The 12,284-nt window shown below is 34.3% G+C and overlaps 1 protein-coding gene across 23 annotated transcripts in view; it reads left to right on the top strand.

Moving 5' to 3' along the window:
• Positions 1 to 12,284, top strand: part of Afdn (afadin, adherens junction formation factor) — a 149,572-nt gene that overhangs the window by 1,671 nt on the left and 135,617 nt on the right. The gene's annotated exons all lie outside the window — the stretch shown is intronic.

Below are 12,284 nucleotides of genomic sequence, written 5' to 3'. Positions count from 1 at the left end.
GGTAAGAGCCCTGGTGTGATCTTTAGTTGAATGCTAATATAAATTAAGTTCATGTTGCTAATTTAAGCACTGATGTTTACTCCTGATTCACCTCTCAGGTTCTGTAATGATTTTATGAGTTTGGTTCTAGTAAGCAAATTACTGTGTAATAAGCGTTCATGACTTACTGGCACATCTTTTTGAGGACATGCAATAATTTAGTTTCAAGATTATGTTGTCATTTACAATAGTCTGTTTTTCATTTCATTGAAATGTAATAAAATTTGGATGTAAAATATCTTGAAACATGGTCATTTTGAGTTTTTATTCTGTTTTTCAAAAAATTTTGAGATATTTCTCAGATCTGGTTAAGAAAACCAGTCTTTCAGTTTAGTTATAGAGAGTTCACCTTGTTCTTTGGTATTTTAAATTGGGTTGCTGTTTTTAAAAATTTCAAATCAGGAACATCATTAATTGTTTAAATTGTTTTAAACATTAAGCTGAAATGTGTTCTTTATTTTCTTAGAGCTCTGAGTAGTCAGGTAAAATTGGACTGTTAATAGAAAGCTGCTTTTTTAGTTACTTGGTAGGTGAAAATTTGCCGTATATACAAAGCAAAAATTGAAATGACTATATTTAAAATGACTATATTTCATATTAGGTTTTCCTCTTCATTTATATTTGAATATTTCCGTTTTGAGGAAGGATTCTTCGGAATTGTATTTGGAACCCTTTCATAATTTTTAAAAAAATGTTTATTTTTTTTCTTAGCTTTATCATTGTGTAGTGGCTAACTCACACTTTGTATTTTTGTTTTTCTAGAGAAGCTTTGTATACTATTAATAAATTTATTCTAGCCTTAGAAATTAAGCTTTACATGTAACACATTCTGTCTTTTATTAAGGTGTAGGTAAATTTAGTAATTCTCTAAACCAGTATTTCAAGGTTAGTGAATTCAATCTGCTTTGTCTAAACTTGTGTGTGAAAAATTTTTACTAGTGATTTTTATTCCACTTGGCCTTTATAGTTTTCAGTAAAAACATAAACAATGTATTATTCTTTATTAGATGCACAGTAAGTGTTGAAAAGATTCGCTGAAGAAGTTGTAGAAATCAGATTTAAGCCTTATTTGATTTACTTGGGAATCTTTTCATGTGTGTGTAGTGAACTTTTCTTTCTTGTATTTTCTGTCAGTATCTTTTACCGGACTTGATCACTAATCATCAGTGATTGCTGGTTTCAGGCAGCTTTGATAATCATTGATAATTCTGTGGTTCCTATGTTTGGGAAGATGATAAACTTGGTTCTTTAGATATGATTTACTTTTTAAGAAAATTAGAGTGTGGTTTAAAGTCATCCTGGTTAAGTTTGCCTATTTGACTGCATTCACATATTTTGGTTTTTTGCCTTTGTGCTTTTTGAGACAGGAACTTATTAAATAGTTAAGGCTTGAACTCACTATGTAGCCCAGGCTGACCTTGAATTTATGGCTGTCCTACGTCAGCCTCCCAAGTGCTGGGATTACAGGCACACTCCACTTTTCAAGCTTTCGTATTCACATTTGTGTGCAAAAGGAGGACTTCCAAAGAAGGAACAGGTTGTCATTTTCCAGTCTCTTTCTCTTTGGGCCCTAGATTCTTTTGGGATTTGTGAAGTAAGAATTGATTATCTGAATTTAATATTGAAATTTATCACCAGGAGACTGATGTTAAGCTGAATAAGTATCTTTATTAATATGGAAACCTATAGTCTTAAAAAAGTGCCTTAGCTTTTAAGCTTTAGGCCTCTCCTTTTCTTATGTTTAATTTGAAGGCTTTATTTCTTCAGGGATTCCTAATTGCTTATGGTGGAATACATTCTGGTAATCTTTCCTATCTAGAACCACCATAGGAGAGCACTTCGTGGTCACCCACAGGTCTCCCAATTGGCTTTTAACTCACCACTACTTGTCAAGATAGTCATTGGTTATTACTCAAAGGCAAGAATTTAGTTTTGTTCTTGAAAAATTGTTGTCACAACAAACATTTTGTGGAAAGAATATTACATATGAATTTCTTAGTGTATATCTGTATTTTGACAGAAGATACATGCCTTTTAAAACTTTGGTGAATATTATTAGGCTAATAAAAATTTATGTTTTCATGTCTTACTCTTCATTTGAGTAAAGGTTATATCTATATCCAAAACCATACTAGGTATTAGTATTTGGTTTCAGAAGATTTTTTTAAAAAGTCATTGCTTATTATATACAGTATTAATTGCCTTTTGCCCTGTTACAAAAAAGACAGTTGTGTAGATACTCGCATTTGCTTTATAAGAGATGAATGTTTCAGGGGCTGGGGATTTAGCTCAGCAACATAAGCAACTGCCTTGCAAGCAGGCATTCGTGAGTTCGATCCCTGGTACTGATAAAAAAAAAAAAAGAGAGAGAGAGATGAATGTTTCATTTAAATATATCCATTAATCTTGATATATTACCCAGAGATGTATATAAACAGTGACTTCTGATTGTGATTGGTTAGCAGAGGTGAGTAGGAAGTGTTCAAAGAAAGAGGCAATGTTTGCCTAATTTATTATAGCTAAACCTATGTTGCAGACTTCTGTTGTTGTTTGAGACAAGGTCTCATATTTTGATTCAGGCTGACCATAAACTTCCTATGTAAGTTCAGGTTGGCCTGGCAGCAGTTAAAAGACTGCACCACCATACCTAGCCAGAAAGGTTGTAATGCTGCTGTGTCATGTAACTTACCATTACTTGATGAGACTGTTTTGAAAACAATTGTATTTTTAGATAACTGTACTGCTGAGAAGCTCTCTTTCTGGGTACTAACGCATGGTCCACAGTTGCCACTGAGGTGTTTTTAGCATTCATAACCATCCTCTCCTTGACTGGGTGAGCTTTAGTAGTGGTTATAACTTTTTACAAACTTGTTTTTCTAATATGTAGGTCTTAAATTTAGATGCCTTAAGTTGAGATTGTACCTGGACCAGTTTCACTTCACTGTTTTTCTGCCAATAAAAAATGATTGTGTAATTTGTTGACCTAATGGAATGTAAATATTGCAACTGTATGGACATTCATAGAATTTTGTGTTTATATTTTGATGGGGTTTAATTAAGTCATAATATCAGTAAATATTGTCCTTGATATTGAAAAGATGAAATCTGAACAAATTGTTAAGGAAGCTTTAAAAAAGTTTATGTTGTGTCATTAAGGATTAACTGATCAATTTTAGTAAAGCACTGTTAATAGTCACTGGTTATTATTCTTGTGGTGTGAGTTAATTTGTAAAGAAGCAATTTTGTCAGAGTTGAACTGTGTTATAATGTTGAAAAATACTAGAAAATAGCATTTATTTGATATAAACCTGTTTTTATTATAACTAAGGTAAGTATGCAAGTAGTCTTTAAAAATACATTGATTTATAAAATTAAAGTGTTTCATTAGTTGGAAGTTATTTCTGTTGGGCATGGTGACACACACCTGTAGTCCTAGGACTTGGGAAGCTGACATAGGAGGATTACTTTAAGTTCGGGATCAACCTGGGCCACTTAGTGAGTTCAAGGCCAGCCTGAACTACATAGCAAGACCCTGTCTCAAAAAAAAAAAAAAAAAAAAAAAAGGAAAGAGAAAACAAAATTATTTCCACATTAGGTAGAGTCTTGAATTTTTTTGTTCATACATTTACTATTTGTTAGTTGCCTGGCTGTTCATATACAGGTTATACTTATTCAACTTGAAATTTTTAAAATGGTATCTCCCCCTTGTTTAACCTGCATTTACACTTGTAAGTTAGAGTCTGAGCATTGTACTACGTCCCACAGATCGTTGCATCAGTTGTGGACCAATCAGTGTTAGCTGGGCCTGAGAAACCATGGATGAGCTTCTAGCCAGTGTCTTCACCTATATTATTTGATAGTAGATTTGTAGTTTTCATGTGCAGAAGATTTTTCTTAATATTTCATGGTGTAGATTGAGCACCTTGATCTGAAAATGAAGTCCAAAATCTAAAACATTTTAAGTGCCAGCATTTCACAAGTAGAAAATTCTACATTTGATTTTCAGATTGCAGTCAAAACATAGGCACAATAAAAATATTGTATAAAACTACCTGCAGACTATATGAATGAGGCTTATAGGAAACAAATATAATTTCATGTGTAGGCTTTGATCTTTTCCCCAAGCTCTCTCATTATCTATACGTAGAGGTTACAAAACTTGAAAAAGTGTGAAATCTAAAGTAAGCATTTTGGTTATAAAACTGGTTAAAAATAGGTTGAGTGGTGCTAAAGAGGGTGGGTGTGTGTTTACCTATCAAGTTGTCTGGTTTAGGTTTTAGTTAGCAATAACATAAACATAAAAATTATTGTGGCATACACGATTGATTAAAACTACATTATAATTTAACTTAGACATGAATATACTTTTCAAGTATATTCTATACAAATAAGTACAGAAAGTTGGTTTGTATATATAAAGCAGGAGAGCATTCTCCCAACATAAGATGATTCCAAAATGAAGTTGTGAACATGCAGGTTTTTTGTTTTTGTTTTTGTTTTTCTGGGTTTCACTATACAGTTTAGGCTGGCTTTGAACTCACTTTGTAGCGCAGACTGGCCTCAAACTCCTAATGATCCCCCTACCTCAGCATCCCAAGTGCTGGAATTACAGGTGTGTGCTATCACGCCTGGCCAACAAGCAGGTTTACAAGTATGTGTCAGAAGTAAAATTATTTAGAAGAATTCAAGTTGAATTTACAATGGCTGGAAAACAGCCAAAATTTCTATTCTATTGTTTGCAAAACAGCTAATAATAGAGAAAATTGTGTGGTTTCCAGAAAATAAGTGAGAATTTTTGTTGCACTTGATAACATTGCTGTATTTTTAGTTTGAAAACACTCAACATGTTTACACTTGTAAATGTTAACTGCATTATAGTGTGAGATCACTAGTACGCTGTGACTGAAAGTAGGTGCTATTAATTATTATACCAGGACAACAGGCATAAGCTAGGATTGGCCCATTAACTCTGGATACTCAGGAAGGACTTGCTGGAACTGCATTTTCAGTTTTTGTACTTTTGAACTTCCTGTAGTTTATTAATTGTACTAGTCTATTTTCACTGTGTTTTTGTTAGAATGGAATTGAACTAAGGACAGAGACCTGTTGAATCCAGTTCTGCTGCCATCTGTAGTGATCACAGTGTGAAGGGGTTGTTTCCAAGTTAGAAAGCTGTGTTTTGCCTTCTGAGACTCTACTTGAGAGTTTCTCAGCTTTGCAAAATAGATGAACGTTTGATCCTCAAAATTATGACCCATGAAGATATGCTTACTCATTATTGTTGGTGGAATATTTACTGATTGAGTGGTGCAGGTGACTCAGAATCATAGATTCTCTGTCATGTGGTTTTGTGCATGCTGTTTTGAGGGAAATGACACGTGCAGACCTGTTCTCCCCCTGAAAACGTGCTTCCTTGTCACCTCATTTGCTTGTGCTGGCACTTTCCATGATGATTACATTTTTTGATTTTTGCAGGAGAATCAACAAAAAGTCTGTTTCAAACTGTCATTCTGTGCTACTCATTTCAGCTTTGTACTGATACTTGAGATTGCCAGTTTCTAACCCTTTTGATTTAAATCTAGTTTCATATATTTAGTAGAGAAAATGAATAGAAGTAACAATATGATTAGTATTGGGCACCATCACATATTTAAAAACTGTTATTTAGATTTCATAACCACTTACAAACATGCCTAGTATACAAAAATCATAGATTATAAAGCTGTTTTCCAGATGTTAATTTTAGATGGCTAGTGACAACAGTATTAGAAAAAATTTTTAGTATTCCAAAGTCATAGAACAGAGCTTTTAGGATATCTGTGTAGAGCATATTCTTTGTGAGCTCTTACTTTACACCATATTTTACTTTTTAACAGTTATTTTGTTAGCAGTAACTTGGAGTTATTTTTAAGAATCATTGTTAATGTAAGGAGAAACAATTATACCAAGGTTCATAGTGTGAATTTGAATACTTCTATTTTCAAATTAATTCTGCTACTAATTCTTGGGTTTTGGGGTGTGTGTGTGGGGGAATTGAACTCACAACCTCACGCTTGCCAAGCAGACACTTGTGCCACTGAGCTAAACCCCTGGCCTCCTAATTCTTTATAAGACTCTTTTTAGGACTTTTCATATTTTGCTGCACTAAAATACATTGTCTTTGTTGTCTGACACTTTATCCATGCATGGTCTTGTTCCATCACCCATTGATCATCTGAAAAATATTGATTCATTGACTTATATAGATGTACCAATTGTTGATATTTTTTCTTAAACAATGGCAAAATATTAACATTTACTAGTATCACAGATCTCATCAGGAATAAGATCCTTGAAGCTCAGCAGTGGTGTATACAAGTTTTCAGGAAACTTAAAGCCCAGTTTTTAAAACTGGCAGTACTGTTGTAGTCAGAGCTTAAAAGAACAAACCTGATTTATTCATTTTTAAGAAAGTGTCTGATGGATGTCTAAGCTTGAATAACCATAGTTTGTCACACATTCTTTCCAAAAAATGAAAAAAGTACCTTAGACAATTGTGTTCTTAAACATGTACAGCAGAATGTGACTTTCTGTTTTGGTATGCTGACTGGTGAACAAATATATTGAGTCAAAGCTCAATAAAGCTACTTTTTCTGTTTAAAGATATTCTTAAAAGATAGCTTTATTTTCATTTTTTTAAAGTTCTAGTAGTGCATGGAAGTGCGGAATACATTTTAACACTTTGTACTGAGTGCAATTTGATGCTTTGATTTGTACTCAAATGCTCTCAGCTTTATCCATCATTACTTTTGACCATCTATGCAAATGCCAACATAATGAGGAAAGCTTGCACTAAGTATTATTATGAGAATAGTTTTCCTAGCAAATAACCTGAAAGGGTCTCAGGGAACCTAAGGGACTTGAGGACTACAGTTCATGAACTACTGCCCTAGAATATGTAGTGATGGGTTTTAAAATTGTGACTGAGTTGTTTTAAACAAATATAAGGTAGATATTAAATGTCTATTCATGGTGTTTTCAAGTAGTGCTATTGCGTAAGCAGAAATGTAATCTTTAAATGTGAGCGTAGGGTTTACTATGGAAGAGATGTTTTCAGCACATTTATTTTACACATTGTAGTTTTCATATTCTCAAGTATTTCATTTTAATTTTTAGTTGGTAATGGTAAAATGCAAACGTTTGTATTTTTCATTGTTAAAAAATACTGGTCACAGCATAGCTAAGATGATGAAGTTGTAATACTCTCACTTAGGACATGACCTAGTTCATGACCTAGACTTGTGAATTGTCTAGTTCTGCTCATAGATCTTTTTCAGAGAACAAGGATGGCTGATGTGTCCCGAGTAACTTGGAAAGTTATTTTGTTGTTTAATGTGAGTTTTGTCTTCTGGTATTGCCTATCCTTTTGGTTTACCTTGTTCAAGTATGGATTCAGAGTTATGCCAGTCATTGCTTATTTATAAATGCCTTTTTCCCCCCTGTTGTTTTTAGCTGCATTTTCCTATACTTCTGTCTTATGAGTCAGCCATACAGCCACACACAGTTTATATTCTAAAACCTGTTGTACACATTTGCACTTTTAAAACTTCAAAATAACATGTATGTTTATGTTTAAGATTACCTTCATTTAAGATTAACTTCTTTTTTGTGGCAGTTTGTTTTATAGCAAGTATGCTGTGTTGTCAATTTGTAGCTGAGTGTAAATTTATTTTGAAAATTTGGGTGGCCATTTTATCATGGATAACATTAATAGACTATTATGATGATATACTTTTTAAATATTTAGTGAAGCATGCTTATTAATAAGCATATTGTTATAATATATCAGAGTAATAGAATACAGGCAAGGAGTCTTAATTGCTGAGTTTGTGAATTTGTAATAGATTCCTTTGTAGATCATTTAAACTTCTGCTTATTCAATAGTAGGAGCCTGCCAGGAGTACCATGGACAGTGATTTCACTACATTAATGTTTAGAACCTTGAAAGTTTTAAAATGTGATTTTAATTCAGCTTTGGCAAAGGTGACCATGTTGAGATTATAGTACAGTCAAATGTGACTTTTATGCCAGACTTGCTGATCTCAGTTTTTGAAAAACTTGTTTTATTATTCCTTAAATTGTTGTTGGGAGTTTCAAGGATAGTGAAATTAAGATTAGTAAATTAGGAAGAACTTTTAAATTTTTATGATGTTATCCTGTGGCTGATTTTAAACTATATTTTGTAAATGTAGTTAAACATGGAGTTATTGTGATTATTCCACTGTGGTAAGATTATGTTTTTTAAAATTGTTTTTATCTATTATTAAAACCATATACAATACTGACAGTAGTAAAGATAACAGATTACCCAATTTTCTGGCATTTGAAGAAATTTATTCCAGACTTTTCAAGCATGATTTTCTTATTTAAAAAAAGTATATACATGTCATATTTGGTTAATTGTTTGCATTTTTAGCCAGTATTGAATCGCATTTCTTAACTAGTCAAATGCCTGTCAGAAATCAAGTTTTTTTCGGTTTTCTTAAAACCTACCTAGATTATTCTGATAGTAATTAACAGTACTTTGCATTTAGTGAATGTATGGTGCACAGGTAACATTAGTATAAATGCTTTGCATGTATTATCTTCCCATTGTTCCAGCAGTCTTGTGAGGTGGGTACATTTTACTGTTCTCTGTTTTGACTGAAGAGTTTGAGTTTGAGGAGATTAAGTAACTTGCTTGTTGAAGGTACCCAACTATTAAGCCATGCAGCACTGATTTAACCTCATACAGTCAGACTGTAAAACCTGTCTTTAATTACTATGTTTATGAAATCCAAAATTTAAGGTTGCTGCAATGAAAGCAATGTTTGCAAGTTTTATATAAATCTAATTTATAAATAGAACAATTTAGAACTTAAAGTTTTAGGAACAACCACAAACATTATGTAATAAAACTTTTGTTTAGTTGATATAGTTTTATGCATATATATGCACATATCTCATACTTGTATTGACAAATGTATTGATTTTCATGTTGATTTTTTAAAAGCTTTATTGTAATCTTATCTTTGTGATAGACAATTCTATGTTTTTTAGCCCAGGTAGTGCATGCTGTATTTTTTTTTCAAACCACAGGCACTCTATGATACTACCTTGTATTCTGCAGAGCAACAAGAAATTTGAGTATGAGTGAAGAGTGTGAGGAAATTTTGGTTGACTTCACTGATGTTTTTCTTGTGCTTTATGAAAGGAGTCAGCCCCTTTCCTGACATCATTGGCTGTGGAGGTTTTTTAGGATTTCTTTGCGGGGAAGGGGAGTTTCTTTCTCTTCTTTCTTTTTTGGTACCAGGAACTGAATTTTGTTAGGCAGGTGCTGCATCAATCACTAAGCTATATCCCTGGCCCAGTGTTGCAGTGAGATCTGTGTCTGCCCCACCATGTCATTAATCCCATCCCTACGATTCTGCTTCTGCCCTATTCCATCCTCGTTCATGGGTGTTGCCCAGCATTGCCTGACCCAAGGTTCAAAATTAAACAACAAATGAAACTTACTTGTTCTATGACTCTTGGAACTCTGTGCTAAGGCACAGTTAATTTAATTCTATGAAGTTTTATTTACATCCTAAGTATTATTTTTCCCTAGGTAGTATTTGCTTTTTAGCAGAATCTTTTAGAGATAATTTCTTGAGTATTACTAACAGTTCCTGTAGAGCAAATATGTGCCATTTCTGAATAAGAGGAATTTCAGATATAGGGGCATGTTTAGGAGCAGCCTATTGAAGCTTCTTAAATTCTTCAGACCTACTTCTCTGCTGATAAGACTTTGTTTTTGCTTTGTGTAGGAAACAATAAAGCTTAATGAGGAGCTCTGGCTGAAGTTTTTAGGAAGGTTAAGTATAGGCTTTTTTATTTGCAGAGGATCTATTCTAAGACTTCTAAGACTTCCAGTAGATGATTGAAACCTAGGATAATGTCAAACCTTAATACACATATGTATACATGCCTCTTGTAAAATTTAATTCGTAAGTTTGGCACAGAGGTTTATAAGTTAAAATAAAAAAATTATGCATTTGTGGTACTAAAGTTTGTGTTTTGAGAACAATGTTCATTAAGATAAGAGTTACTTGAACATAAGCATGGCAAGTACCAGAAGAGTCTATCTGATCATGCTAACAAGTGATATAACAGATGAGTAGCTTATACTGTGTGGATACCAGGAAGAAAGTGGTGGTTGCCATCCTGGGCTGACCTTAGCATAGCATGCAACTTAAAACTAACGAATTTTTACTTCGTTGGACTTTTTCATTTGCTATTTTTGGACAGCAGATGACCAAGGATAACTGAAACTGGAAATTGAAATTGCAGAGGAAGAAAGGGCACTTCCCTATACTTTCATAGGCATCAAGGGCTTTTTATGAGTGTCGAATGTTAAAAATTAGAATACTTAATTTTGTGATGAGAACAAACTTAACATACTTGTTGTTCTAGTCTTATAATAGTCTGGTTAGACTTATAACAGTCTGGTTAGACTGTAACTTATTTTCCTAGCACTCTAGTGTAGTATTTGTCACTGTGTTCTTGCATAAAATGTAATTTAAAAAGTTTTTTTTTAAACCAAGAAATATCTAAATGAGTCCTACTTGTCTTGTAAGTTGCTTACAAACTTCTGAGCAATAATTTTTTACTGTATTAGTGCTGACATTTTATCAGTGTAATGTCATTTTAGGCATTTTATCTTTAATATGTAATTACAAATCCATATGAGTCAGCATGATTCATGAAAAGCACTGCAGAGGATACATTAAATATAATAATCACTATTGTTTGCTTCATGAACTGATGATCATAAGCAGAAAATTTGGAAGTTGTGTACCTGAATCATGTAGAGTAGTGATACTGGCTACCTATGCTTATACACTCAGTTTTGTATGCTTAAGGTTATTTATTCACCACTGACCAAATCAAAGGAGGCTTGTTTATTTGTTTGGTTTTATTTTTTGAGACATGTCTTGCTATGTAGTTCAGGCTGATCTTGAACTCACTAGTAGCCCAGACTCGCCACAAACTGTAGGCAGTGTTTCTGCCTCAGCCTCCCAAGTCCTGGGATTATAAGCATGCATCATCATGCCTGGCTAGGAGGCCATATTGTTATAAGCAGCTAAGTTAAATTAAGAGGCAGTCAAATAGGGATAGGGATAGGCTCTCGAGAATCAGTGCAAAAGGAGAACACACAAAAATTATGATCGGAAGTATATCCATGGAAGGCTAGGTCTCAAAATAAAGATGTAGTGACCAGGCCTACGTGCCTCTCTAATGGATAAGAAGTAACTTGGTATTGTACTATAATTAGCTCCAGCCTGTCCAGGCCATCTACCATAGGCATCATTCGCTCACGTGGGTGACCAGAACATTTAGACTCATTACTTCTCAAAAATGTCTTCTCTTTGGATCAACATAAGCTAACCAGCTATACTTGGAACCCTCTATGTTGATTATAGTTTTACCTACATTGTGACTTTGCTGTATAAATTACCTCTGACAAAGGGCCTAGGTGACAGCCCACTTTCAGGGTCCCGCCTGTCTTTCAGGAGCTTTCTCTTAGTGAGCCTTCCCTACTCATAATTTCCTTTGTCCTGTGGAATTCATTTTTCAATGTCCTTTGGCACATGTGACATGTAGCAGATAGGGAGTCATAGTCTTCCAATATCAGTATATTTTGGTAAGAACAAAAGAGAATTTATTCAGACCTTGTTTTGAGGAGATGGAAGGGCCCATTTTTCTCAAATCCCAATCTCAATACAGGTGAGTAAAGATCTTCCACAGTATAGAACAGTGAGTGGGAGAATGCAGAGAGGCAACGTAGATCTCTGTGTTTGCTTTATCAGTTCAGCCATCTTCAACTTACTGACCCTGTCGATGTCGCTTCCGGCCGGCAGGAAGGACACACGACAAAGTCCGGCAGTGGACAACCTTTTCTTTTATTTTCTCTCCGTACAGCCTGCCCTGGGATCGCTCCCAGCCGAAGCCTCCTTTGGTCCGCTCCCCGCGGCTCCTTCTGGGCTTCTACTTCCGGGCTTCTTCTTCTCCCCCAGGGGTGGCACCAGTATATATACGGATACAGTGTCCAATCATGTTAAAGTAAGCAAGGCAAGCTGATTGGCTAACATCATCAGTTGCCAGGCAGACTATATTGTTGAGCGGGTTGCTTACGCGGTAAGCAGGAAACTAACGTGCTCGATGGGAGGGGTAATCTACCTCAGGCT

This window comes from Cavia porcellus, unplaced genomic scaffold (assembly GCF_034190915.1).
Source record: "Cavia porcellus strain 051 isolate PalLab524CR breed Dunkin Hartley unplaced genomic scaffold, mCavPor4.1 scaffold_22, whole genome shotgun sequence".
Lineage (NCBI taxonomy): Eukaryota > Metazoa > Chordata > Mammalia > Rodentia > Caviidae > Cavia > Cavia porcellus.
The sequence above is the reverse complement of the archived record's forward strand: the minus strand, read 5'-3'. Positions and strand labels throughout refer to the sequence as shown.